The following is a 26,798-nucleotide window of genomic DNA, read 5'->3' as shown; positions in this document are numbered from 1 at the left end:
AAGAAACAACTCGCTCTGCACAGTGCTCTTACAGCCTACCGGGAACATCTCTTACAAAGACCTGTGAAACGCAGATTCTCTCCAGGCCTGATCTGGCTGAAGCAGAACTTCTGCTCTGGGTGTGCTACATTGCCCTAGAGCTGAAAGGCACAACGTGCAGGCTTCTTTCCAAAGGGCGAGTTGGGCCCCAGAGCATCTTGCTTCCAGCTCTTTGGGAAGCTAAGAAACAACTCGCTCTGCACAGTGCTCTTAGAGCCTACCGGGTACATCTCTTACAAAGGCCTGTGAAACGCAGTTTCTTTGCAGGCCTCATATTGATGAAGCAGAACTTCTGCTCTGGGTGTGCTACATTGCCCTAGAGCAGAAAGGCACAACGTGCAGGCTTCTTTCCAAAGGGCATGTTGGGCCCCAGAGCATCTTGCTTCCAGCTCTTTGGGAAGCTAAGAAACAACTCGCTCTGCACAGTGCTCTTAGAGCCTACCAGGTACATCTCTTACAAAGGCCTGTGAAACCCAGTTTCTTTGCAGGCCTCATCTGGCTGAAGCAGAACTTCTGCTCTGGGTGGGCTACATTGCCCTAGAGCTGAAAGGCACAAGGTGCAGGCTTCTTTCCAAAGGGCGGTTGGGCCCCAGAGCATCTTGCTTCCAGCTCTTTGGGAAGCTAAGTAACAACTCGCTCTGCACAGTGCTCTTACAGCCTACTGGGAACATCACTTACAAAGGCCTGTGAAACGCAGTTTCTTTGCAGGCCTGATCTGGATGAAGCAGAACTTCTGCGCTGGGTGTGCTACATTGCCCTAGAGCTGAAAGGCACAACGTGCAGGCTTCTTTCCAAAGGGCGAGTTGGGCCCCAGAGCATCTTGCTTCCAGCTCTTTGGGAAGCTAAGAAACAACTCGCTCTGCACAGTGCTCTCACAGCCTACCGGGAACATCTCTTACAAAGGCCTGTGAAACGCAGTTTCTTTGCAGGCCTTATCTGGCAGAAGCTGAACTTCTGCTCTGGGTGTGCTACATTTCCCTAGAGCAGAAAGGCACAACGTGCAGGCTTCTTTCCAAAGGGCGAGTTGGGCCCCAGAGCATCTTGCTTCCAGCTCTTTGGGAAGCTAAGAAACAACTCGCTCTGCACAGTGCTCTTACAGCCTACCGGGAACATCTCTTACAAAGACCTGTGAAACGCAGATTCTCTCCAGGCCTGATCTGGCTGAAGCAGAACTTCTGCTCTGGGTGTGCTACATTGCCCTAGAGCTGAAAGGCACAACGTGCAGGCTTCTTTCCAAAGGGCGAGTTGGGCCCCAGAGCATCTTGCTTCCAGCTCTTTGGGAAGCTAAGAAACAACTCGCTCTGCACAGTGCTCTTAGAGCCTACCGGGTACATCTCTTACAAAGGCCTGTGAAACGCAGTTTCTTTGCAGGCCTCATATTGATGAAGCAGAACTTCTGCTCTGGGTGTGCTACATTGCCCTAGAGCAGAAAGGCACAACGTGCAGGCTTCTTTCCAAAGGGCATGTTGGGCCCCAGAGCATCTTGCTTCCAGCTCTTTGGGAAGCTAAGAAACAACTCGCTCTGCACAGTGCTCTTAGAGCCTACCAGGTACATCTCTTACAAAGGCCTGTGAAACCCAGTTTCTTTGCAGGCCTCATCTGGCTGAAGCAGAACTTCTGCTCTGGGTGGGCTACATTGCCCTAGAGCTGAAAGGCACAAGGTGCAGGCTTCTTTCCAAAGGGCGGTTGGGCCCCAGAGCATCTTGCTTCCAGCTCTTTGGGAAGCTAAGTAACAACTCGCTCTGCACAGTGCTCTTACAGCCTACTGGGAACATCACTTACAAAGGCCTGTGAAACGCAGTTTCTTTGCAGGCCTGATCTGGATGAAGCAGAACTTCTGCGCTGGGTGTGCTACATTGCCCTAGAGCTGAAAGGCACAACGTGCAGGCTTCTTTCCAAAGGTCGAGTTGGGCCCCAGAGCATCTTGCTTCCAGCTCTTTGGGAAGCTAAGAAACAACTCGCTCTGCACAGTGCTCTCACAGCCTACCGGGAACATCTCTTACAAAGGCCTGTGAAACGCAGTTTCTTTGCAGGCCTCATCTGGCTGCAGCAGAACTACTGCTCTGGGTGTGCTACATTGCCCTAAAGCTGAAAGGCACAACATGCAGGCTTCTTTCCAAAGGGCGAGTTGGGCCCCATAGCATCTTGCTTCCAGCTCTTTGGGAAGCTAAGAAACAACTCGCTCTGCACAGTGCTCTTACAGCCTACCGGGAACATCTCTTCCAAAGGCCTGTGAAACGCAGTTTCTCTCCAGGCCTGATCTGGCTGAAGCAGAACTTCTGCTCTGGGTGTGCTACATTGCCCTAGAGCTGAAAGGCACAACGTGCAGGCTTCTTTCCAAAGGGCGACTTGGGCCCCAGAGCATCTTGCTTCCAGCTCTTTGGGAAGCTAAGAAACAACTCGCTCTGCACAGTGCTCTTAGAGACTACCAGGTACATCTCTTACAAAGGCCTGTGAAACCCAGTTTCTTTGCAGGCCTCATCTGGCTGAAGCAGAACTTCTGCTCTGGGTGGGCTACATTGCCCTAGAGCTGAAAGGCACAAGGTGCAGGCTTCTTTCCAAAGGGCGGTTGGGCCCCAGAGCATCTTGCTTCCAGCTCTTTCGGAAGCTAAGAAACAACTCGCTCTGCACAGTGCTCTTACAGCCTACCGGGAACATCTCTTACAAAGGCCTGTGAAACGCAGTTTCTTTGCAGGCCTGATCTGGCTGAAGCAGAACTTCTGCTCTGGGTGTGCTACATTGCCCTAGAGCAGAAAGGCACAACGTGCAGGCTTCTTTCCAAAGGGCGAGTTGTTCCCCAGAGCATCTTGCTTCCAGCTCTTTGGGAAGCCAAGAAACAACTCGCTCTGCACAGTTCTCTTAGAGCCTACCGGGTACATCTCTTACAAAGGCCTGTGAAACGCAGTTTATTTGCAGGCCTGATCTGGCTGAAGTAGAACTTCTGCTCTGGGTGCTCTACATTGCCCTAGAGTTGAAAGGCACAACGTGCAGGCTTCTTTCCAAAGGGCAAGTTGGGCCCCAGAGCATCTTGCTTCCAGCTCTTTGGGAAGCTAAGAAACAACTCGCTCTGCACAGTGATCTTACAGCCTACCGGGAACATCTCTTACAAAGGCCTGTGAAACGCAGTTTCTTTGCAGGCCTGATCTGGCTGAAGCAGAACTTCTGCTCTGGGTGTCCTACATTGCCCTAGATCAGAAAGGCACAACGTGCAGGCTTCTTTCCAAAGGGCGAGTTGGGCCCCAGAGCATCTTGCTTCCAGCTCTTTGGGAAGCTAAGAAATAACTCGCTCTGCAAAGTGCTCTTAAAGCCTACTGGGAATATCTCTTACAAAGGCCTGTGAAACGCAGTTTCTCTGCAGGACTGATCTGGCTGAAGTAGAACTTCTGCTCTGGGTGCTCTACATTGCCCTAGAGTTGAAAGGCAAAACGTGCAGGCTTCTTTCCAAAGGGCGAGTTGGGCCCCAGAGCATCTTGCTTCCAGCTCTTTCGGAAGCTAAGAAACAACTCGCTCTGCACAGTGCTCTTACAGCCTACCGGGAACATCTCTTACAAAGGCCTGTGAAACGCAGTTTCTTTGCAGGCCTGATATGGCTGAAGCAGAACTTCTGCTCTGGGTGTGCTACATTGCCCTAGAGCTGAAAGGCACAAGGTGCAGGCTTCTTTCCAAAGGGCGACTTGGGCCCCAGAGCATCTTGCTTCCATCTCTTTGGGAAGGTAAGAAACAACTCGCTCTGCACAGTGCTCTTACAGCCTACCGGGAACATCTCTTACAAAGGCCTGTGAAACGCAGTTTCTTTGCAGGCCTCATCTGGCTGAAGCAGAACTTCAGCTCTGGGTGTGCTACATTGCCCTGGGAGCAGAAAGGCACAACGTGCAGGCTTCTTTCCAAAGGGCGAGTTCGGCCCCAGAGCATCTTGCTTCCAGCTCTTTTTGGAAGCTAAGAAACAACTCGCTCTGCACAGTGCTCTTACAGCCTACCGGGTACATCTCTTACAAAGGCCTCAGAAACCCAATTTGTTTGCAGGCCTCATATGGATGAAGCAGAACTTCTGCTCTGGGTGTGCTACATTGCCCTAGAGCTGAAAGGCACAAAGTGCAGGCTTCTTTCCAAAGGGCGAGTTGGGCCCCAGAGCATCTTGCTTCCAGCTCTTTGGGAAGATAAGAAACAACTCGCTCTGCACAGTGCTCTTACAGCCTACCGGGAACATCTCTTACAAAGGCCTGTGAAACGCAGTTTCTTTGCAGGCCTGATCTGGCTGAAGCAGAACTTCTGCTCTGGGTGTGCTACATTGCCCTAGAGCTGAAAGGCACAACGTGCAGGCTTCTTTCCAAAGGGCGAGTTGGGCCCCAGAGCATCTTGCTTCCAGCTCTTTGGGAAGCTAAGAAACAACTCGCGATGCACAGTGATCTTACAGCATACCGGGAACATCTCTTACAAAGGCCTGTGAAACGCAGTTTCTTTGCAGGCCTTATCTGGCAGAAGCTGAACTTCTGCTCTCGGTGTGCTACATTTCCCTAGAGCAGAAAGGCACAACGTGCAGGCTTCTTTCCAAAGGGCGAGTTGGGCTCCAGAGCATCTTGCTTCCAGCTCTTTGGGAAGCTAAGAAACAACTCGCTCTGCACAGTGCTCTTACAGCCTACCGGGAACATCTCTTACAAAGGCCTGTGAAACGCAGTTTCTCTCCAGGCCTGATCTGGCTGAAGCAGAACTTCTGCTCTGGGTGTGCTGCATTGCCCTAGAGCTGAAAGGCACAACGTGCAGGCTTCTTTCCAAAGGGCATGTTGGGCCCCAGAGCATCTTGCTTCCAGCTCTTTCGGAAGCTAAGAAACAACTCGCTCTGCACAGTGCTCTTACAGCCTACCGGGAACATCTCTTACAAAGGCCTGTGAAACGCAGTTTCTTTGCATGCCTGATCTGGCTGAATCAGAACTTCTGCTCTGGGTGTGCTACATTGCCCTAGAGCTGAAAGGCACAAGGTGCAGGCTTTTTTCCAAAGGGCGAGTTGGGCCCCAGAGCATCTTGCTTCCAGCTCTTTCGGAAGCTAAGAAACAACTCGCTCTGCACAGTGCTCTTACAGCCTACCGGGAACATCTCTTACAAAGGCCTGTGAAACGCAGTTTCTTTGCAGGCCTGATCTTGCTGAATCAGAACTTCTGCTCTGGGTGTGCTACATTGCCCTAGAGCTGAAAGGCACAAGGTGCAGGCTTCTTTCCAAAGGGCGACTTGGGCCCCAGAGCATCTTGCTTCCATCTCTTTGGGAAGGTAAGAAACAACTCGCTCTGCACAGTGCTCTTACAGCCTACCGGGAACATCTCTTACAAAGGCCTGTGAAACGCAGTTTCTTTGCAGGCCTCATCTGGCTGAAGCAGAACTTCAGCTCTGGGTGTGCTACATTGCCCTGGAGCAGAAAGGCACAACGTGCAGGCTTCTTTCCAAAGGGCGAGTTCGGCCCCAGAGCATCTTGCTTCCAGCTCTTTTTGGAAGCTAAGAAACAACTCGCTCTGCACAGTGCTCTTACAGCCTACCGGGTACATCTCTTACAAAGGCCTCAGAAACCCAATTTGTTTGCAGGCCTCATATGGATGAAGCAGAACTTCTGCTCTGGGTGTGCTACATTGCCCTAGAGCTGAAAGGCACAACGTGCAGGCTTCTTTCCAAAGGGCGAGTTGGGCCCCAGAGCATCTTGCTTCCAGCTCTTTGGGAAGCTAAGAAACAACTCGCTCTGGACAGTGCTCTTACAGCCTTCCGGGAACATCTCTTACAAAGGCCTGTGAAACGCAGTTTCTTTGTAGGCCTTATCTGGCAGAAGCTGAACTTCTGCTCTGGGTGTGCTACATTTTCCTAGAGCAGAAAGGCACAACGTGCAGGCTTCTTTCCAAAGGGCGAGTTGGGCCCCAGAGCATCTTGCTTCCAGCTCTTTGGGAAGCTAAGAAACAACTCGCTCTGCACAGTGCTCTTACAGCCTACCGGGAGCATCTCTTACAAAGGCCTGTGAAACGCAGTTTCTTTGCAGGCCTGATCTGGCTGAAGCAGAACTTCTGCTCTGGGTGTGCTACATTGCCCTAGAGCTGAAAGGCACAACGTGCAGGCTTCTTTCCAAAGGGCATGTTGGGCCCCAGAGCATCTTGCTTCCAGCTCTTTGGGAAGCTAAGAAACAACTCGCTCTGCACAGTGCTCTTAGAGCCAACCGGGTACATCTCTTACAAAGGCCTGTGAAACCCAGTTTCTTTGCAGGCCTCATATGGATGAAGCAGTACTTCTCCTCTGGGTGTGCTACATTGCCCTAGAGCTGAAAGGCACAACGTGCAGGCTTCTTTCCAAAGGGCGAGTTGGGCCCCAGAGCATCTTGCTTCCAGCTCTTTGGGAAGCTAAGAAACAAACTGCTCTGCACAGTGCTCTTACAGCCTACCGGGAACATCTCTTACAAAGGCCTGTGAAACGCAGTTTCTTTGCAGGCCTGATCTGGCTGAAGCACAACTTCTGCTCTTGGTGTGCTACATTGCCCTAGATCAGAAAGGCACAACGCGCAGGCTTCTTTCCAAAGGGCGAGTTGGGCCCCAGAGCATCTTGCTTCCAGCTCTTTGGGAAGCTAAGAAATAACTCGCTCTGCAAAGTGCTCTTACAGCCTACTGGGAATATCTCTTACAAAGGCCTGTGAAACGCAGTTTCGCTGCAGGACTGATCTGGCTGAAGTAGAACTTCTGCTCTGGGTGCTCTACATTGCCCTAGAGTTGAAAGGCAAAACGTGCAGGCTTCTTTCCAAAGGGAGAGTTGGGCCCCAAAGCATCTTGCTTCCAGCTCTTTCGGAAGCTAAGAAACAACTCGCTCTGCACAGTGCTCTTACAGCCTACCGGGAACATCTCTTACAAAGGCCTGTGAAACGCAGTTTCTTTGCAGGCCTGATATGGCTGAATCAGAACTTCTGCTCTGGGTGTGCTACATTGCCCTAGAGCTGAAAGGCACAAGGTGCAGTCTTCTTTCCAAAGGGCGACTTGGGCCCCAGAGCATCTTGCTTCCAGCTCTTTGGGAAGGTAAGAAACAACTCGCTCTGCACAGTGCTCTTACAGCCTACCGGGAACATCTCTTACAAAGGCCTGTGAAACGCAGTTTCTTTGCAGGCCTGATCTGGCTGAAGCAGAACTTCAGCTCTGGGTGTGCTACATTGCCCTGGAGCAGAAAGGCACAACGTGCAGGCTTCTTTCCAAAGGGCGAGTTCGGCCCCAGAGCATCTTGCTTCCAGCTCTTTTTGGAAGCTAAGAAACAACTCGCTCTGCACAGTGCTCTTACAGCCTACCGGGTACATCTCTTACAAAGGCCTCTGAAACCCAATTTCTTTGCAGGCCTCATATGGATGAAGCAGAACTTCTGCTCTGGGTGTGCTACATTGCCCTAGAGCTGAAAGGCACAACGTGCAGGCTTCTTTCCAAAGGGCGAGTTGGGCCCCAGAGCATCTTGCTTCCAGCTCTTTGGGAAGATAAGAAACAACTCGCTCTGCACAGTGCTCTTACAGCCTACCGGGAACATCTCTTACAAAGGCCTGTGAAACGCAGTTTCTTTGCAGGCCTGATCTGGCTGAAGCAGAACTTCTGCTCTGGGTGTGCTACATTGCCCTAGAGCTGAAAGGCACAACGTGCAGGCTTCTTTCCAAAGGGCGAGTTGGGCCCCAGAGCATCTTGCTTCCAGCTCTTTGGGAAGCTAAGAAACAACTCGCTCTGCACAGTGATCTTACAGCCTACCGGGAACATCTCTTACAAAGGCCTGTGAAACGCAGTTTCTTTGCAGGCCTTATCTGGCAGAAGCTGAACTTCTGCTCTGGGTGTGCTACATTTCCCTAGAGCAGAAAGGCACAACGTGCAGGCTTCTTTCCAAAGGGCGAGTTGGGCCCCAGAGCATCTTGCTTCCAGCTCTTTGGGAAGCCAAGAAACAACTCGCTCTGCACAGTGCTCTTACAGCCTACCGGGAACATCTCTTACAAAGGCCTGTGAAACGCAGTTTCTCTCCAGGCCTGATCTGGCTGAAGCAGAACTTCTGCTCTGGGTGTGCTACATTGCCCTAGAGCTGAAAGGCACAACTTGCAGGCTTCTTTCCAAAGGGCGAGTTGGGCCCCAGAGCATCTTGCTTCCAGCTCTTTGGGAAGCTAAGAAACAACTCGCTCTGCACAGTGCTCTTAGAGCCTACCAGGTACATCTCCTACAAAGGCCTGTGAAACCCAGTTTCTTTGCAGGCCTCATCTGGCTGAAGCAGAACTTCTGCTCTGGGTGGGCTACATTGCCCTAGAGCTGAAAGGCACAACGTGCAGGCTTCTTTCCAAAGGGCGAGTTGGGCCCCAGAGCATCTTGCTTCCAGCTCTTTGGGAAGATAAGAAACAACTCGCTCTGCACAGTGCTCTTACAGCCTACCGGGAACATCTCTTACAAAGGCCTGTGAAACGCAGTTTCTTTGCAGGCCTGATCTGGCTGAAGCAGAACTTCTGCTCTGGGTGTGCTACATTGCCCTAGAGCTGAAAGGCACAACGTGCAGGCTTCTTTCCAAAGGGCGAGTTGGGCCCCAGAGCATCTTGCTTCCAGCTCTTTGGGAAGCTAAGAAACAACTCGCTCTGCACAGTGATCTTACAGCCTACCGGGAACATCTCTTACAAAGGCCTGTGAAACGCAGTTTCTTTGCAGGCCTTATCTGGCAGAAGCTGAACTTCTGCTCTGGGTGTGCTACATTTCCCTAGAGCAGAAAGGCACAACGTGCAGGCTTCTTTCCAAAGGGCGAGTTGGGCCCCAGAGCATCTTGCTTCCAGCTCTTTGGGAAGCCAAGAAACAACTCGCTCTGCACAGTGCTCTTACAGCCTACCGGGAACATCTCTTACAAAGGCCTGTGAAACGCAGTTTCTCTCCAGGCCTGATCTGGCTGAAGCAGAACTTCTGCTCTGGGTGTGCTACATTGCCCTAGAGCTGAAAGGCACAACTTGCAGGCTTCTTTCCAAAGGGCGAGTTGGGCCCCAGAGCATCTTGCTTCCAGCTCTTTGGGAAGCTAAGAAACAACTCGCTCTGCACAGTGCTCTTAGAGCCTACCAGGTACATCTCCTACAAAGGCCTGTGAAACCCAGTTTCTTTGCAGGCCTCATCTGGCTGAAGCAGAACTTCTGCTCTGGGTGGGCTACATTGCCCTAGAGCTGAAAGGCACAACGTGCAGGCTTCTTTCCAAAGGGCGGTTGGGCCCCAGAGCATCTTGCTTCCAGCTCTTTGGGAAGCTAAGAAACAACTCGCTCTGCACAGTGCTCTTACAGCCTACCGGGAACATCTCTTACAAAGGCCTGTGAAACGCAGTTTCTTTGCAGGCCTGATCTGGATGAAGCAGAACTTCTGCGCTGGGTGTGCTACATTGCCCTAGAGCTGAAAGGCACAACGTGCAGGCTTCTTTCCAAAGGTCGAGTTGGGCCGCAGAGCATCTTGCTTCCAGCTCTTTGGGAAGCTAAGAAACAACTCGCTCTGCACAGTGCTCTCACAGCCTACCGGGAGCATCTCTTACAAAGGCCTGTGAAACGCAGTTTCTTTGCAGGCCTCATCTGGCTGCAGCAGAACTACTGCTCTGGGTGTGCTACATTGCCCTGGAGCAGAAAGGCACAACGTGCAGGCTTCTTTCCAAAGGGCGAGTTCGGCCCCAGAGCATCTTGCTTCCAGCTCTGTTTGGAAGCTAAGAAACAACTCGCTCTGCACAGTGCTCTTACAGCCTACCGGGTACATCTCTTACAAAGGCCTCTGAAACCCAATTTCTTTGCAGGCCTCATATGGATGAAGCAGAACTTCTGCTCTGGGTGTGCTACATTGCCCTAGAGCTGAAAGGCACAACGTGCAGGCTTCTTTCCAAAGGGCGAGTTGGGCCCCAGAGCATCTTGCTTCCAGCTCTTTGGGAAGATAAGAAACAACTCGCTCTGCACAGTGCTCTTACAGCCTACCGGGAACATCTCTTACAAAGGCCTGTGAAACGCAGTTTCTCTGCAGGACTGATCTGGCTGAAGTAGAACTTCTGCTCTGGGTACTCTACATTGCCCTAGAGTTGAAAGGCAAAACGTGCAGGCTTCTTTCCAAAGGGCGAGTTGGGCCCCAGAGCATCTTGCTTCCAGCTCTTTCGGAAGCTAAGAAACAACTCGCTCTGCACAGTGCTCTTACAGCCTACCGGGTACATTCTTACAAAGGCCTGTGAAACGCAGTTTCTTTGCAGGCCTGATCTTGCTGAATCAGAACTTCTGCTCTGGGTGTGCTACATTGCCCTAGAGCTGAAAGGCACAAGGTGCAGGCTTCTTTCCAAAGGGCGACTTGGGCCCCAGAGCATCTTGCTTCCATCTCTTTGGGAAGGTAAGAAACAACTCGCTCTGCACAGTGCTCTTACAGCCTACCGGGAACATCTCTTACAAAGGCCTGTGAAACGCAGTTTCTTTGCAGGCCTCATCTGGCTGAAGCAGAACTTCAGCTCTGGGTGTGCTACATTGCCCTGGAGCAGAAAGGCACAACGTGCAGGCTTCTTTCCAAAGGGCGAGTTCGTCCCCAGAGCATCTTGCTTCCAGCTCTTTTTGGAAGCTAAGAAACAACTCGCTCTGCACAGTGCTCTTACAGCCTACCGTGTACATCTCTTACAAAGGCCTCAGAAACCCAATTTGTTTGCAGGCCTCATATGGATGAAGCAGAACTTCTGCTCTGGGTGTGCTACATTGCCCTAGAGCTGAAAGGCACAACGTGCAGGCTTCTTTCCAAAGGGCGAGTTGGGCCCCAGAGCATCTTGCTTCCAGCTCTTTGGGAAGATAAGAAACAACTCGCTCTGCACAGTGCTCTTACAGCCTACCGGGAACATCTCTTACAAAGGCCTGTGAAACGCAGTTTCTTTGCAGGCCTGATCTGGCTGAAGCAGAACTTCTGCTCTGGGTGTGCTACATTGCCCTAGAGCTGAAAGGCACAACGTGCAGGCTTCTTTCCAAAGGGCGAGTTGGGCCCCAGAGCATCTTGCTTCCAGCTCTTTGGGAAGCTAAGAAACAACTCGCGATGCACAGTGATCTTACAGCCTACCGGGAACATCTCTTACAAAGGCCTGTGAAACGCAGTTTCTTTGCAGGCCTTATCTGGCAGAAGCTGAACTTCTGCTCTCGGTGTGCTACATTTCCCTAGAGCAGAAAGGCACAACGTGCAGGCTTCTTTCCAAAGGGCGAGTTGGGCTCCAGAGCATCTTGCTTCCAGCTCTTTGGGAAGCTAAGAAACAACTCGCTCTGCACAGTGCTCTTACAGCCTACCGGGAACATCTCTTACAAAGGCCTGTGAAACGCAGTTTCTCTCCAGGCCTGATCTGGCTGAAGCAGAACTTCTGCTCTGGGTGTGCTACATTGCCCTAGAGCTGAAAGGCACAACGTGCAGGCTTCTTTCCAAAGGGCATGTTGGACCCCAGAGCATCTTGCTTCCAGCTCTTTCGGAAGCTAAGAAACAACTCGCTCTGCACAGTGCTCTTACAGCCTACCGGGAACATCTCTTACAAAGGCCTGTGAAACGCAGTTTCTTTGCATGCCTGATCTGGCTGAATCAGAACTTCTGCTCTGGGTGTGCTACATTGCCCTAGAGCTGAAAGGCACAAGGTGCAGGCTTTTTTCCAAAGGGCGAGTTGGGCCCCAGAGCATCTTGCTTCCAGCTCTTTCGGAAGCTAAGAAACAACTCGCTCTGCACAGTGCTCTTACAGCCTACCGGGAACATCTCTTACAAAGGCCTGTGAAACGCAGTTTCTTTGCAGGCCTGATCTGGCTGAAGCAGAACTTCAGCTCTGGGTGTGCTACATTGCCCTGGAGCAGAAAGGCACAACGTGCAGGCTTCTTTCCAAAGGGCGAGTTCGGCCCCAGAGCATCTTGCTTCCAGCTCTTTTTGGAAGCTAAGAAACAACTCGCTCTGCACAGTGCTCTTACAGCCTACCGGGAACATCTCTTACAAAGGCCTGTGAAACGCAGTTTCTTTGCAGGCCTGATCTGGCTGAAGCAGAACTTCTGCTCTGGGTGTGCTACATTGCCCTAGAGCTGAAAGGCACAACGTGCAGGCTTCTTTCCAAAGGGCGAGTTGGGCCCCAGAGCATCTTGCTTCCAGCTCTTTGGGAAGCTAAGAAACAACTCGCTCTGCACAGTGCTCTTACAGCCTACCGGGAACATCTCTTACAAAGGCCTGTGAAGCGCAGTTTCTTTGCAGGCCTTATCTGGCAGAAGCTGAACTTCTGCTCTGGGTGTGCTACATTTTCCTAGAGCAGAAAGGCACAACGTGCAGGCTTCTTTCCAAAGGGCGAGTTGGGCCCCAGAGCATCTTGATTCCAGCTCTGTGGGAAGCTAAGAAACAACTCGCTCTGCACAGTGCTCTTACAGCCTACCGGGAGCATCTCTTACAAAGGCCTGTGAAACGCAGTTTCTTTGCAGGCCTGATCTGGCTGAAGCAGAACTTCTGCTCTGGGTGTGCTACATTGCCCTAGAGCTGAAAGGCACAACGTACAGGCTTCTTTCCAAAGGGCATGTTGGGCCCCAGAGCATCTTGCTTCCAGCTCTTTGGGAAGCTAAGAAACAACTCGCTCTGCACAGTGCTCTTAGAGCCAACCGGGTACATCTCTTACAAAGGCCTGTGAAACCCAGTTTCTTTGCAGGCCTCATATGGATGAAGCAGAACTTCTCCTCTGGGTGTGCTACATTGCCCTAGAGCTGAAAGGCACAACGTGCAGGCTTCTTTCCAAAGGGCGAGTTGGGCCCCAGAGCATCTTGCTTCCAGCTCTTTGGGAAGCTAAGAAACAACTTGCTCTGCACAGTGCTCTTACAGCCTACCGGGAACATCTCTTACAAAGGCCTGTGAAACGCAGTTTCTTTGCAGGCCTGATCTGGCTGAAGCACAACTTCTGCTCTTGGTGTGCTACATTGTCCTAGATCAGAAAGGCACAACGTGCAGGCTTCTTTCCAAAGGGCGAGTTGGGCCCCAGAGCATCTTGCTTCCAGCTCTTTGGGAAGCTAAGAAATAACTCGCTCTGCAAAGTGCTCTTACAGCCTACTGGGAATATCTCTTACAAAGGCCTGTGAAACGCAGTTTCGCTGCAGGACTGATCTGGCTGAAGTAGAACTTCTGCTCTGGGTGCTCTACATTGCCCTAGAGTTGAAAGGCAAAACGTGCAGGCTTCTTTCCAAAGGGAGAGTTGGGCCCCAAAGCATCTTGCTTCCAGCTCTTTCGGAAGCTAAGAAACAACTCGCTCTGCACAGTGCTCTTACAGCCTACCGGGAACATCTCTTACAAAGGCCTGTGAAACGCAGTTTCTTTGCAGGCCTGATCTGGCTGAATCAGAACTTCTGCTCTGGGTGTGCTACATTGCCCTAGAGCTGAAAGGCACAACGTGCAGGCTTCTCTCCAAAGGGCGAGTTGGGCCCCAGAGCATCTTGCTTCCAGCTCTTTGGGAAGGTAAGAAACAACTCGCTCTGCACAGTGCTCTTACAGCCTACCGGGAACATCTCTTACAAAGGCCTGTGAAACGCAGTTTCTTTGCAGGCCTCATCTGGCTGAAGCAGAACTTCAGCTCTGGGTGTGCTACATTGCCCTGGAGCAGAAAGGCACAACGTGCAGGCTTCTTTCCAAAGGGCGAGTTCGGCCCCAGAGCATCTTGCTTCCAGCTCTTTTTGGAAGCTAAGAAACAACTCGCTCTGCACAGTGCTCTTACAGCCTACCGGGTACATCTCTTACAAAGGCCTCTGAAACCCAATTTGTTTGCAGGCCTCATATGGATGAAGCAGAACTTCTGCTCTGGGTGTGCTACATTGCCCTAGAGCTGAAAGGCACAACGTGCAGGCTTCTTTCCAAAGGGCGAGTTGGGCCCCAGAGCATCTTGCTTCCAGCTCTTTGGGAAGATAAGAAACAACTCGCTCTGCACAGTGCTCTTACAGCCTACCGGGAACATCTCTTACAAAGGCCTGTGAAACGCAGTTTCTTTGCAGGCCTGATCTGGCTGAAGCAGAACTTCTGCTCTGGGTGTGCTACATTGCCCTAGAGCTGAAAGGCACAACGTGCAGGCTTCTCTCCAAAGGGCGAGTTGGGCCCCAGAGCATCTTGCTTCCAGCTCTTTGGGAAGCTAAGAAACAACTCGCTCTGCACAGTGATCTTACAGCCTACCGGGAACATCTCTTACAAAGGCCTGTGAAACGCAGTTTCTTTGCAGGCCTTATCTGGCAGAAGCTGAACTTCTGCTCTGGGTGTGCTACATTTCCCTAGAGCAGAAAGGCACAACGTGCAGGCTTCTTTCCAAAGGGCGAGTTGGGCCCCAGAGCATCTTGCTTCCAGCTCTTTGGGAAGCCAAGAAACAACTCGCTCTGCACAGTGCTCTTACAGCCTACCGGGAACATCTCTTACAAAGGCCTGTGAAACGCAGTTTCTCTCCAGGCCTGATCTGGCTGAAGCAGAACTTCTGCTCTGGGTGTGCTACATTGCCCTAGAGCTGAAAGGCACAACTTGCAGGCTTCTTTCCAAAGGGCGAGTTGGGCCCCAGAGCATCTTGCTTCCAGCTCTTTGGGAAGCTAAGAAACAACTCGCTCTGCACAGTGCTCTTAGAGCCTACCAGGTACATCTCCTACAAAGGCCTGTGAAACCCAGTTTCTTTGCAGGCCTCATCTGGCTGAAGCAGAACTTCTGCTCTGGGTGGGCTACATTGCCCTAGAGCTGAAAGGCACAACGTGCAGGCTTCTTTCCAAAGGGCGGTTGGGCCCCAGAGCATCTTGCTTCCAGCTCTTTGGGAAGCTAAGAAACAACTCGCTCTGCACAGTGCTCTTACAGCCTACCGGGAACATCTCTTACAAAGGCCTGTGAAACGCAGTTTCTTTGCAGGCCTGATCTGGATGAAGCAGAACTTCTGCGCTGGGTGTGCTACATTGCCCTAGAGCTGAAAGGCACAACGTGCAGGCTTCTTTCCAAAGGTCGAGTTGGGCCGCAGAGCATCTTGCTTCCAGCTCTTTGGGAAGCTAAGAAACAACTCGCTCTGCACAGTGCTCTCACAGCCTACCGGGAGCATCTCTTACAAAGGCCTGTGAAACGCAGTTTCTTTGCAGGCCTCATCTGGCTGCAGCAGAACTACTGCTCTGGGTGTGCTACATTGCCCTGGAGCAGAAAGGCACAACGTGCAGGCTTCTTTCCAAAGGGCGAGTTCGGCCCCAGAGCATCTTGCTTCCAGCTCTGTTTGGAAGCTAAGAAACAACTCGCTCTGCACAGTGCTCTTACAGCCTACCGGGTACATCTCTTACAAAGGCCTCTGAAACCCAATTTCTTTGCAGGCCTCATATGGATGAAGCAGAACTTCTGCTCTGGGTGTGCTACATTGCCCTAGAGCTGAAAGGCACAACGTGCAGGCTTCTTTCCAAAGGGCGAGTTGGGCCCCAGAGCATCTTGCTTCCAGCTCTTTGGGAAGATAAGAAACAACTCGCTCTGCACAGTGCTCTTACAGCCTACCGGGAACATCTCTTACAAAGGCCTGTGAAACGCAGTTTCTTTGCAGGCCTGATCTGGCTGAAGCAGAACTTCTGCTCTGGGTGTGCTACATTGCCCTAGAGCTGAAAGGCACAACGTGCAGGCTTCTCTCCAAAGGGCGAGTTGGGCCCCAGAGCATCTTGCTTCCAGCTCTTTGGGAAGCTAAGAAACAACTCGCTCTGCACAGTGCTCTTACAGCCTACCGGGAACATCCCTTACAAAGGCCTGTGAAACGAGTTTCTCTGCATGCCTGATCTGGCTGAAGCAGAACTTCAGCTCTGGGTGTGCTACATTGCCCTAGAGCTGAAAGGCACAACGTGCAGGCTTCTTTCCAAAGGGCGACTTGGGCCACAGAGCATCTTGCTTCCAGCTCTTTGGGAAGCTAAGAAACAATTCGCTCTGCACAGTGCTCTTACAGCCTACCGGGAACATATCTTACAAAGGCCTGTGAAACGCAGTTTCTTTGCAGGCCTGATATGGCTGAATCAGAACTTCTGCTCTGGGTGTGCTACATTGCCCTAGAGCTGAAAGGCACAACGTGCAGGCTTCTTTCCAAAGGGCGAGTTGGACCCCAGAGCATCTTGCTTCCAGCTCTTGGGAAGCTAAGAAACAACTCGCTCTGCACAGTGCTCTTACAGCCTACCGGGTACATCTCTTACAAAGGCCTGTGAAACGCAGTTTCTTTGCAGGCCTGATCTGGCTGAAGCAGAACTTCAGCTCTGGGTGGGCTACATTTCCCTAGAGCAGAAAGGCACAACGTGCAGGCTTCTTTCCAAAGGGCGAGTTGGGCCCCAGAGCATCTTGCTTCCAGCTCTTTGGGAAGCTAAGAAACAACTCGCTCTGCACAGTGCTCTTACAGCCTACCGGGAACATCTCTTACAAAGGCCTGTGAAACGCAGTTTCTTTGCAGGCCTGATCTGGCTGAAGCAGAACTTCTGCACTGGGTGTGCTACATTGCCCTAGATCAGAAATGCACAAGGTGCAGACTTCTTTCCAAAGGGCGAGTTGGGCCCCAGAGCATCTTGCTTCCAGCTCTTTGGGAAGCTAAGAAACAACTCGCTCTGCACAGTGCTCTTATAGCCTACAGGTAACATCACTTACAAAGGCCTGTGAAACGCAGTTTCTCTGCAGGACTGATCTGGCTGAAGTAGAACTTCTGCTCTGGGTGCTCTACATTGCCCTAGAGCTGAAAGGCAAAACGTGCAGGCTTCTTTACAAAGGGCGAGTTGGGCCCCAGAGCATCTTGCTTCCAGCTCTTTGGGAAGCTAAGAAACAACTCGCTCTGCACAGTGCTCTTAAAGCCTACCGGGAACATCTCTTACAAAGGCCTGTGAAACGCAGTTTCTTTGCAGGCCTGATCTGGCTGAAGCAGAACTTCTGCTCTGTTGTTCTACAATGCCCATGAGCTGAAAGTCACAACGTGCAGGCTTCTTTCCAAAGGGCGAGTTGGGCCCCAGAGCATCTTGCTTCCAGCTCTTGGGGAAGCTAAGAAACAACTCGCTCTGCACAGTGCTCTTACAGCCTACCGGGAACATCTCTTACAAAGGCCTGTGAAACGCAGTTTCGCTGCAGGCCTGATCTGGCTGAAGCAGAACTTCTGCTCTGGGTGTGCTACATTGCCCTAGAGCAGAAAGGCACAACGTGCAGGCTTCTTTCCAAAGGGCGAGTTGGGCCCCACAGCATCTTGCTTCCAGCTCTTTGGGAAGCCATGAAACAACTCGCTCTGCAAAGTGCTCTTACAGCCTACCGGGAACATCACTTACAAAGGCCTGTGAAACGCAGTTTCGCTGCAGGACTGATCTGGCTGAAGCAGAACTTCTGCGCTGGGTGTGCTACATTGCCCTAGAGCTGAAAGGCACAACGTGCAGGCTTCTTTCCAAAGGTCGAGTTGGGCCCCATAGCATCTTGCTTCCAGCTCTGTGGGAAGCTAAGAAACAACTCGCTCTGCACAATGCTCTTACAGCCTACCGGGAACATCTCTTACAAAGGCCTGTGAAACGCAGTTTCTCTCCAGGCCTGATCTGGCTGAAGCAGAACTTCTGCTCTGGGTGTGCTACATTGCCCTAGAGCAGAAAGGCACAACGTGCAGTCTTCTTTCCAAACGGAGAGTTGGGACCCAGAGCATCTTGCTTCCAGCTCTTTGTGAAGCTAAGAAACAACTCGCTCTGCACAGTGCTCTTACAGCCTACCAGGAACATCTCTTACAAAGGCCTGTGAAACGCAGTTTCTCTGCAGGCCTGATCTGGCTGAAGCAGAACTTCTGCTCTGGGTGTGATACATTGCCCTAGAGCTGAAAGGCACAACGTGCAGGCTTCTTTCCAAAGGGCGAGTTGGGCCCCAGAGAATCTTGCTTCCAGCTCTTTAGGAATCTAAGAAACAACTCGCTCTGCACAGTGCTCTTACAGCCTACCGGGAACATCTCTTACAAATGCCTGTGAAACGCAGTTTCTTTGCCGGCCTGATCTGGCTGAAGCAGAACTTCTGCTCTGGGTGTGCTACATTGCCCTAGAGCAGAAAGGCACAACGTGCAGGCTTCTTTCCAAAGGGCGAGTTGGGCCCCAGAGCATCTTGCTTCCAGCTCTTTGGGAAGGTAAGAAACAACTCGCTCTGCACAGTGCTCTTACAGCCTACCGGGAACATCTCTTACAAAGGCCTGTGAAACGCAGTTTCTTTGCAGGCCTCATCTGGCTGAAGCAGAACTTCAGCTCTGGGTGTGCTACATTGCCCTGGAGCAGAAAGGCACAACGTGCAGGCTTCTTTCCAAAGGGCGAGTTCGGCCCCAGAGCATCTTGCTTCCAGCTCTTTTTGGAAGCTAAGAAACAACTCGCTCTGCACAGTGCTCTTACAGCCTACCGGCTACATCTCTTACAAAGGCCTCTGAAACACAATTTCTTTGCAGGCCTCATATGGATGAAGCAGAACTTCTGCTCTGGGTGTGCTACATTGCCCTAGAGCTGAAAGGCACAACGTGCAGGCTTCTTTCCAAAGGGCGAGTTGGTCCCCAGAGCATCTTGCTTCCAGCTCTTTGGGAAGATAAGAAACAACTCGCTCTGCACAGTGCTCTTACAGCCTACCGGGAACATCTCTTACAAAGGCCTGTGAAACACAGTTTCTTTGCAGGCCTGATCTGGCTGAAGCAGAACTTCTGCTCTGGGTGTGCTACATTGCCCTAGAGCTGAAAGGCACAACGTGCAGGCTTCTTTCCAAAGGGCGAGTTGGGCCCCAGAGCATCTTGCTTCCAGCTCTTTGGGAAGCTAAGAAACAACTCGCTCTGCACAGTGATCTTACAGCCTACCGGGAACATCTCTTACAAAGGCCTGTGAAACGCAGTTTCTTTGCAGGCCTGATCTGGCAGAAGCTGAACTTCTGCTCTGGGTGTGCTACATTTCCCTAGAGCAGAAAGGCACAACGTGCAGGCTTCTTTCCAAAGGGCGAGTTGGGCCCCAGAGCATCTTGCTTCCAGCTCTTTGGGAAGCTAAGAAACAACTCGCTCTGCACAGTGCTCTTACAGCCTACCGGGAACATCTCTTACAAAGGCCTGTGAAACGCAGTTTCTCTCCAGGCCTGATCTGGCTGAAGCAGAACTTCTGCTCTGGGTGTGCTACATTGCCCTAGAGCTGAAAGGCACAACGTGCAGGCTTCTTTCCAAAGGGCGAGTTGAGCCCCAGAGCATCTTGCTTCCAGCTCTTTGGGAAGCTAAGAAACAACTCGCTCTGCACAGTGCTCTTAGAGCCTACCAGGTACATCTCTTACAAAGGCCTGTGAAACCCAGTTTCTTTGCAGGCCTCTTCTGGCTGAAGCAGAACTTCTGCTCTGGGTGTGCTACATTGCCCTAAAGCTGAAAGGCACAACGTGCAGGCTTCTTTCCAAAGGGCGAGTTGGGCCCAAGAGCATCTTGCTTCCAGCTCTTTGGGAAGCTAAGAAACAACTCGCTCTGCAAAGTGCTCTTACAGCCTACCGGGAACATCACTTACAAAGGCATGTGAAACGCAGTTTCTCTGCAGGACTGATCTGGCTGAAGTAGAACTTCTGCTCTGGGTGCTCTACATTGCCGTAGAGCTGAAAGGCAAAACGTGCAGGCTTCTTTCCAAAGGGCGAGTTGGGCCCCAGAGCATCTTGCTTCCAGCTCTTTCGGAAGCTAAGAAAGAACTCGCTCTGCACAGTGCTCTTACAGCCTACCGGGAACATCTCTTACAAAGGCCTGTGAAACGCAGTTTCTTTGCAGGCCTGATCTGGCTGAAGCAGAACTTCTGCTCTGGGTGTGCTACATTGCCCTAGAGCAGAAAGGCACAACGTGCAGGCTTCTTTCCAAAGGGCAAGTTGGGCCCCAGATCATCTTGCTTCCAGCTCTTTGGGAAGCCAAGAAACAACTCGCTCTGCACAGTGCTCTTAGAGCCTACCGGGTACATCTCTTACATAGGCCTGTGAAACGCAGTTTCTTTGCAGGCCTCATATGGATGAAGCAGAACTTCTGCACTGGGTGTGCTACATTGCCCTAGATCAAAAAGGCACAAGGTGCAGGCTTCTTTCCAAAGGGCGAGTTGGGCCCCAGAGCATCTTGCTTCCAGCTCTTTGGGAAGCTAAGTAACAACTCGCTCTGCACAGTGCTCTTACAGCCTACCGGGAACATCACTTACAAAGGCCTGTGAAACGCAGTTTCTTTGCAGGCCTCATCTGGCTGCAGCAGAACTACTGCTCTGGGTGTGCTACATTGCCCTAAAGCTGAAAGGCACAACGTGCAGGCTTCTTTCCAAAGGGCGAGTTGGGCCCCAGAGCATCTTGCTTCCAGCTCTTTGGGAAGATAAGAAACAACTCGCTCTGCACAGTGCTCTTACAGCCTACCGGGTACATCTCTTACAAAGGCCTGTGAAACGCAGTTTCTTTGCAGGCCTGATCTGGCTGAAGCAGAACTTCAGCTCTGGGTGGGCTACATTTCCCTAGAGCAGAAAGGCACAACGTGCAGGCTTCTTTCCAAAGGGCGAGTTGGGCCCCAGAGCATCTTGCTTCCAGCTCTTTGGGAAGCTAAGAAACAACTCGCTCTGCACAGTGCTCTTACAGCCTACCGGGAACATCTCTTACAAAGGCCTGTGAAACGCAGTTTCTTTGCAGGCCTGATCTGGCTGAAGCAGAACTTCTGCTCTGGCTGTGCTACATTGCCCTAGAGCTGAAAGGCACAACGTGCAGGCTTCTTTCCAAAGGGCGAGTTGGGCCCCAGAGCATCTTGCTTCCAGCTCTTTGGGAAGCTAAGAAACCACTCGCTCTGCACAGTGCTCTTAGAGCCTACCGGGTACATCTCTTACAAAGGCCTGTGAAACGCAGTTTCTTTGCAGGCCTCATATGGATGAAGCAGAACTTCTGCTCTGGGTGTGCTTCATTGCCCTAGAGCAGAAAGGCACAACGTGCAGGCTTCTTTCCAAAGGGCGAGTTGAGCCCCAGAGCATCTTGCTTCCAGCTCTTTGGGAAGCTAAGAAACAACTCGCTCTGCACAGTGCTCTTAGAGCCTACCAGGTACATCTCTTACAAAGGCCTGTGAAACCCAGTTTCTTTGCAGGCCTCTTCTGGCTGAAGCAGAACTTCTGCTCTGGGTGTGCTACATTGCCCTAAAGCTGAAAGGCACAACGTGCAGGCTTCTTTCCAAAGGGCGAGTTGGGCCCAAGAGCATCTTGCTTCCAGCTCTTTGGGAAGCTAAGAAACAACTCGCTCTGCAAAGTGCTCTTACAGCCTACCGGGAACATCACTTACAAAGGCATGTGAAACGCAGTTTCTCTGCAGGACTGATCTGGCTGAAGTAGAACTTCTGCTCTGGGTGCTCTACATTGCCGTAGAGCTGAAAGGCAAAACGTGCAGGCTTCTTTCCAAAGGGCGAGTTGGGCCCCAGAGCATCTTGCTTCCAGCTCTTTCGGAAGCTAAGAAAGAACTCGCTCTGCACAGTGCTCTTACAGCCTACCGGGAACATCTCTTACAAAGGCCTGTGAAACGCAGTTTCTTTGCAGGCCTGATCTGGCTGAAGCAGAACTTCTGCTCTGGGTGTGCTACATTGCCCTAGAGCAGAAAGGCACAACGTGCAGGCTTCTTTCCAAAGGGCAAGTTGGGCCCCAGATCATCTTGCTTCCAGCTCTTTGGGAAGCCAAGAAACAACTCGCTCTGCACAGTGCTCTTAGAGCCTACCGGGTACATCTCTTACATAGGCCTGTGAAACGCAGTTTCTTTGCAGGCCTCATATGGATGAAGCAGAACTTCTGCACTGGGTGTGCTACATTGCCCTAGATCAAAAAGGCACAAGGTGCAGGCTTCTTTCCAAAGGGCGAGTTGGGCCCCAGAGCATCTTGCTTCCAGCTCTTTGGGAAGCTAAGTAACAACTCGCTCTGCACAGTGCTCTTACAGCCTACCGGGAACATCACTTACAAAGGCCTGTGAAACGCAGTTTCTTTGCAGGCCTCATCTGGCTGCAGCAGAACTACTGCTCTGGGTGTGCTACATTGCCCTAAAGCTGAAAGGCACAACGTGCAGGCTTCTTTCCAAAGGGCGAGTTGGGCCCCAGAGCATCTTGCTTCCAGCTCTTTGGGAAGATAAGAAACAACTCGCTCTGCACAGTGCTCTTACAGCCTACCGGGAACATCTCTTACAAAGGCCTGTGAAACGAGTTTCTCTGCAGGCCTGATCTGGCTGAAGCAGAACTTCAGCTCTGGGTGTGCTACATTGCCCTAGAGCTGAAAGGCACAACGTGCAGGCTTCTTTCCAAAGGGCGACTTGGGCCACAGAGCATCTTGCTTCCAGCTCTTTGGGAAGCTAAGAAACAATTCGCTCTGCACAGTGCTCTTACAGCCTACCGGGAACATCTCTTACAAAGGCCTGTGAAACGCAGTTTCTTTGCAGGCCTGATATGGCTGAAGCAGAACTTCTGCTCTGGGTGTGCTACATTGCCCTAGAGCTGAAAGGCACAACGTGCAGGCTTCTTTCCAAAGGGCGACTTGGGCCACAGAGCATCTTGCTTCCAGCTCTTTGGGAAGCTAAGAAACAATTCGCTCTGCACAGTGCTCTTACAGCCTACCGGGAACATATCTTACAAAGGCCTGTGAAACGCAGTTTCTTTGCAGGCCTGATATGGCTGAATCAGAACTTCTGCTCTGGGTGTGCTACATTGCCCTAGAGCTGAAAGGCACAACGTGCAGGCTTCTTTCCAAAGGGCGAGTTGGACCCCAGAGCATCTTGCTTCCAGCTCTTGGGAAGCTAAGAAACAACTCGCTCTGCACAGTGCTCTTACAGCCTACCGGGTACATCTCTTACAAAGGCCTGTGAAACGCAGTTTCTTTGCAGGCCTGATCTGGCTGAAGCAGAACTTCAGCTCTGGGTGGGCTACATTTCCCTAGAGCAGAAAGGCACAACGTGCAGGCTTCTTTCCAAAGGGCGAGTTGGGCCCCAGAGCATCTTGCTTCCAGCTCTTTGGGAAGCTAAGAAACAACTCGCTCTGCACAGTGCTCTTACAGCCTACCGGGAACATCTCTTACAAAGGCCTGTGAAACGCAGTTTCTTTGCAGGCCTGATCTGGCTGAAGCAGAACTTCTGCACTGGGTGTGCTACATTGCCCTAGATCAGAAATGCACAAGGTGCAGACTTCTTTCCAAAGGGCGAGTTGGGCCCCAGAGCATCTTGCTTCCAGCTCTTTGGGAAGCTAAGAAACAACTCGCTCTGCACAGTGCTCTTATAGCCTACAGGTAACATCACTTACAAAGGCCTGTGAAACGCAGTTTCTCTGCAGGACTGATCTGGCTGAAGTAGAACTTCTGCTCTGGGTGCTCTACATTGCCCTAGAGCTGAAAGGCAAAACGTGCAGGCTTCTTTACAAAGGGCGAGTTGGGCCCCAGAGCATCTTGCTTCCAGCTCTTTGGGAAGCTAAGAAACAACTCGCTCTGCACAGTGCTCTTAAAGCCTACCGGGAACATCTCTTACAAAGGCCTGTGAAACGCAGTTTCTTTGCAGGCCTGATCTGGCTGAAGCAGAACTTCTGCTCTGTTGTTCTACAATGCCCATGAGCTGAAAGTCACAACGTGCAGGCTTCTTTCCAAAGGGCGAGTTGGGCCCCAGAGCATCTTGCTTCCAGCTCTTGGGGAAGCTAAGAAACAACTCGCTCTGCACAGTGCTCTTACAGCCTACCGGGAACATCTCTTACAAAGGCCTGTGAAACGCAGTTTCGCTGCAGGCCTGATCTGGCTGAAGCAGAACTTCTGCTCTGGGTGTGCTACATTGCCCTAGAGCAGAAAGGCACAACGTGCAGGCTTCTTTCCAAAGGGCGAGTTGGGCCCCACAGCATCTTGCTTCCAGCTCTTTGGGAAGCCATGAAACAACTCGCTCTGCAAAGTGCTCTTACAGCCTACCGGGAACATCACTTACAAAGGCCTGTGAAACGCAGTTTCGCTGCAGGACTGATCTGGCTGAAGCAGAACTTCTGCGCTGGGTGTGCTACATTGCCCTAGAGCTGAAAGGCACAACGTGCAGGCTTCTTTCCAAAGGTCGAGTTGGGCCCCATAGCATCTTGCTTCCAGCTCTGTGGGAAGCTAAGAAACAACTCGCTCTGCACAATGCTCTTACAGCCTACCGGGAACATCTCTTACAAAGGCCTGTGAAACGCAGTTTCTCTCCAGGCCTGATCTGGCTGAAGCAGAACTTCTGCTCTGGGTGTGCTACATTGCCCTAGAGCAGAAAGGCACAACGTGCAGTCTTCTTTCCAAACGGAGAGTTGGGACCCAGAGCATCTTGCTTCCAGCTCTTTGTGAAGCTAAGAAACAACTCGCTCTGCACAGTGCTCTTACAGCCTACCAGGAACATCTCTTACAAAGGCCTGTGAAACGCAGTTTCTCTGCAGGCCTGATCTGGCTGAAGCAGAACTTCTGCTCTGGGTGTGATACATTGCCCTAGAGCTGAAAGGCACAACGTGCAGGCTTCTTTCCAAAGGGCGAGTTGGGCCCCAGAGAATCTTGCTTCCAGCTCTTTAGGAATCTAAGAAACAACTCGCTCTGCACAGTGCTCTTACAGCCTACCGGGAACATCTCTTACAAATGCCTGTGAAACGCAGTTTCTTTGCCGGCCTGATCTGGCTGAAGCAGAACTTCTGCTCTGGGTGTGCTACATTGCCCTAGAGCAGAAAGGCACAACGTGCAGGCTTCTTTCCAAAGGGCGAGTTGGGCCCCAGAGCATCTTGCTTCCAGCTCTTTGGGAAGGTAAGAAACAACTCGGTCTGCACAGTGCTCTTACAGCCTACCGGGAACATCTCTTACAAAGGCCTGTGAAACGCAGTTTCTTTGCAGGCCTCATCTGGCTGAAGCAGAACTTCAGCTCTGGGTGTGCTACATTGCCCTGGAGCAGAAAGGCACAACGTGCAGGCTTCTTTCCAAAGGGCGAGTTCGGCCCCAGAGCATCTTGCTTCCAGCTCTTTTTGGAAGCTAAGAAACAACTCGCTCTGCACAGTGCTCTTACAGCCTACCGGCTACATCTCTTACAAAGGCCTCTGAAACACAATTTCTTTGCAGGCCTCATATGGATGAAGCAGAACTTCTGCTCTGGGTGTGCTACATTGCCCTAGAGCTGAAAGGCACAACGTGCAGGCTTCTTTCCAAAGGGCGAGTTGGTCCCCAGAGCATCTTGCTTCCAGCTCTTTGGGAAGATAAGAAACAACTCGCTCTGCACAGTGCTCTTACAGCCTACCGGGAACATCTCTTACAAAGGCCTGTGAAACACAGTTTCTTTGCAGGCCTGATCTGGCTGAAGCAGAACTTCTGCTCTGGGTGTGCTACATTGCCCTAGAGCTGAAAGGCACAACGTGCAGGCTTCTTTCCAAAGGGCGAGTTGGGCCCCAGAGAATCTTGCTTCCAGCTCTTTGGGAAGCTAAGAAACAACTCGCTCTGCACAGTGATCTTACAGCCTACCGGGAACATCTCTTACAAAGGCCTGTGAAACGCAGTTTCTTTGCAGGCCTGATCTGGCAGAAGCTGAACTTCTGCTCTGGGTGTGCTACATTTCCCTAGAGCAGAAAGGCACAACGTGCAGGCTTCTTTCCAAAGGGCGAGTTGGGCCCCAGAGCATCTTGCTTCCAGCTCTTTGGGAAGCTAAGAAACAACTCGCTCTGCACAGTGCTCTTACAGCCTACCGGGAACATCTCTTACAAAGGCCTGTGAAACGCAGTTTCTCTCCAGGCCTGATCTGGCTGAAGCAGAACTTCTGCTCTGGGTGTGCTACATTGCCCTAGAGCTGAAAGGCACAACGTGCAGGCTTCTTTCCAAAGGGCGAGTTGAGCCCCAGAGCATCTTGCTTCCAGCTCTTTGGGAAGCTAAGAAACAACTCGCTCTGCACAGTGCTCTTAGAGCCTACCAGGTACATCTCTTACAAAGGCCTGTGAAACCCAGTTTCTTTGCAGGCCTCTTCTGGCTGAAGCAGAACTTCTGCTCTGGGTGTGCTACATTGCCCTAAAGCTGAAAGGCACAACGTGCAGGCTTCTTTCCAAAGGGCGAGTTGGGCCCAAGAGCATCTTGCTTCCAGCTCTTTGGGAAGCTAAGAAACAACTCGCTCTGCAAAGTGCTCTTACAGCCTACCGGGAACATCACTTACAAAGGCATGTGAAACGCAGTTTCTCTGCAGGACTGATCTGGCTGAAGTAGAACTTCTGCTCTGGGTGCTCTACATTGCCGTAGAGCTGAAAGGCAAAACGTGCAGGCTTCTTTCCAAAGGGCGAGTTGGGCCCCAGAGCATCTTGCTTCCAGCTCTTTCGGAAGCTAAGAAAGAACTCGCTCTGCACAGTGCTCTTACAGCCTACCGGGAACATCTCTTACAAAGGCCTGTGAAACGCAGTTTCTTTGCAGGCCTGATCTGGCTGAAGCAGAACTTCTGCTCTGGGTGTGCTACATTGCCCTAGAGCAGAAAGGCACAACGTGCAGGCTTCTTTCCAAAGGGCAAGTTGGGCCCCAGATCATCTTGCTTCCAGCTCTTTGGGAAGCCAAGAAACAACTCGCTCTGCACAGTGCTCTTAGAGCCTACCGGGTACATCTCTTACATAGGCCTGTGAAACGCAGTTTCTTTGCAGGCCTCATATGGATGAAGCAGAACTTCTGCACTGGGTGTGCTACATTGCCCTAGATCAAAAAGGCACAAGGTGCAGGCTTCTTTCCAAAGGGCGAGTTGGGCCCCAGAGCATCTTGCTTCCAGCTCTTTGGGAAGCTAAGTAACAACTCGCTCTGCACAGTGCTCTTACAGCCTACCGGGAACATCACTTACAAA

The sequence above is a fragment of the Equus caballus genome, chromosome 12 (assembly GCF_041296265.1).
Source record: "Equus caballus isolate H_3958 breed thoroughbred chromosome 12, TB-T2T, whole genome shotgun sequence".
Classification (NCBI taxonomy): Eukaryota; Metazoa; Chordata; class Mammalia; order Perissodactyla; family Equidae; genus Equus; species Equus caballus.
The sequence above is the reverse complement of the archived record's forward strand: the minus strand, read 5'-3'. Positions refer to the sequence as shown.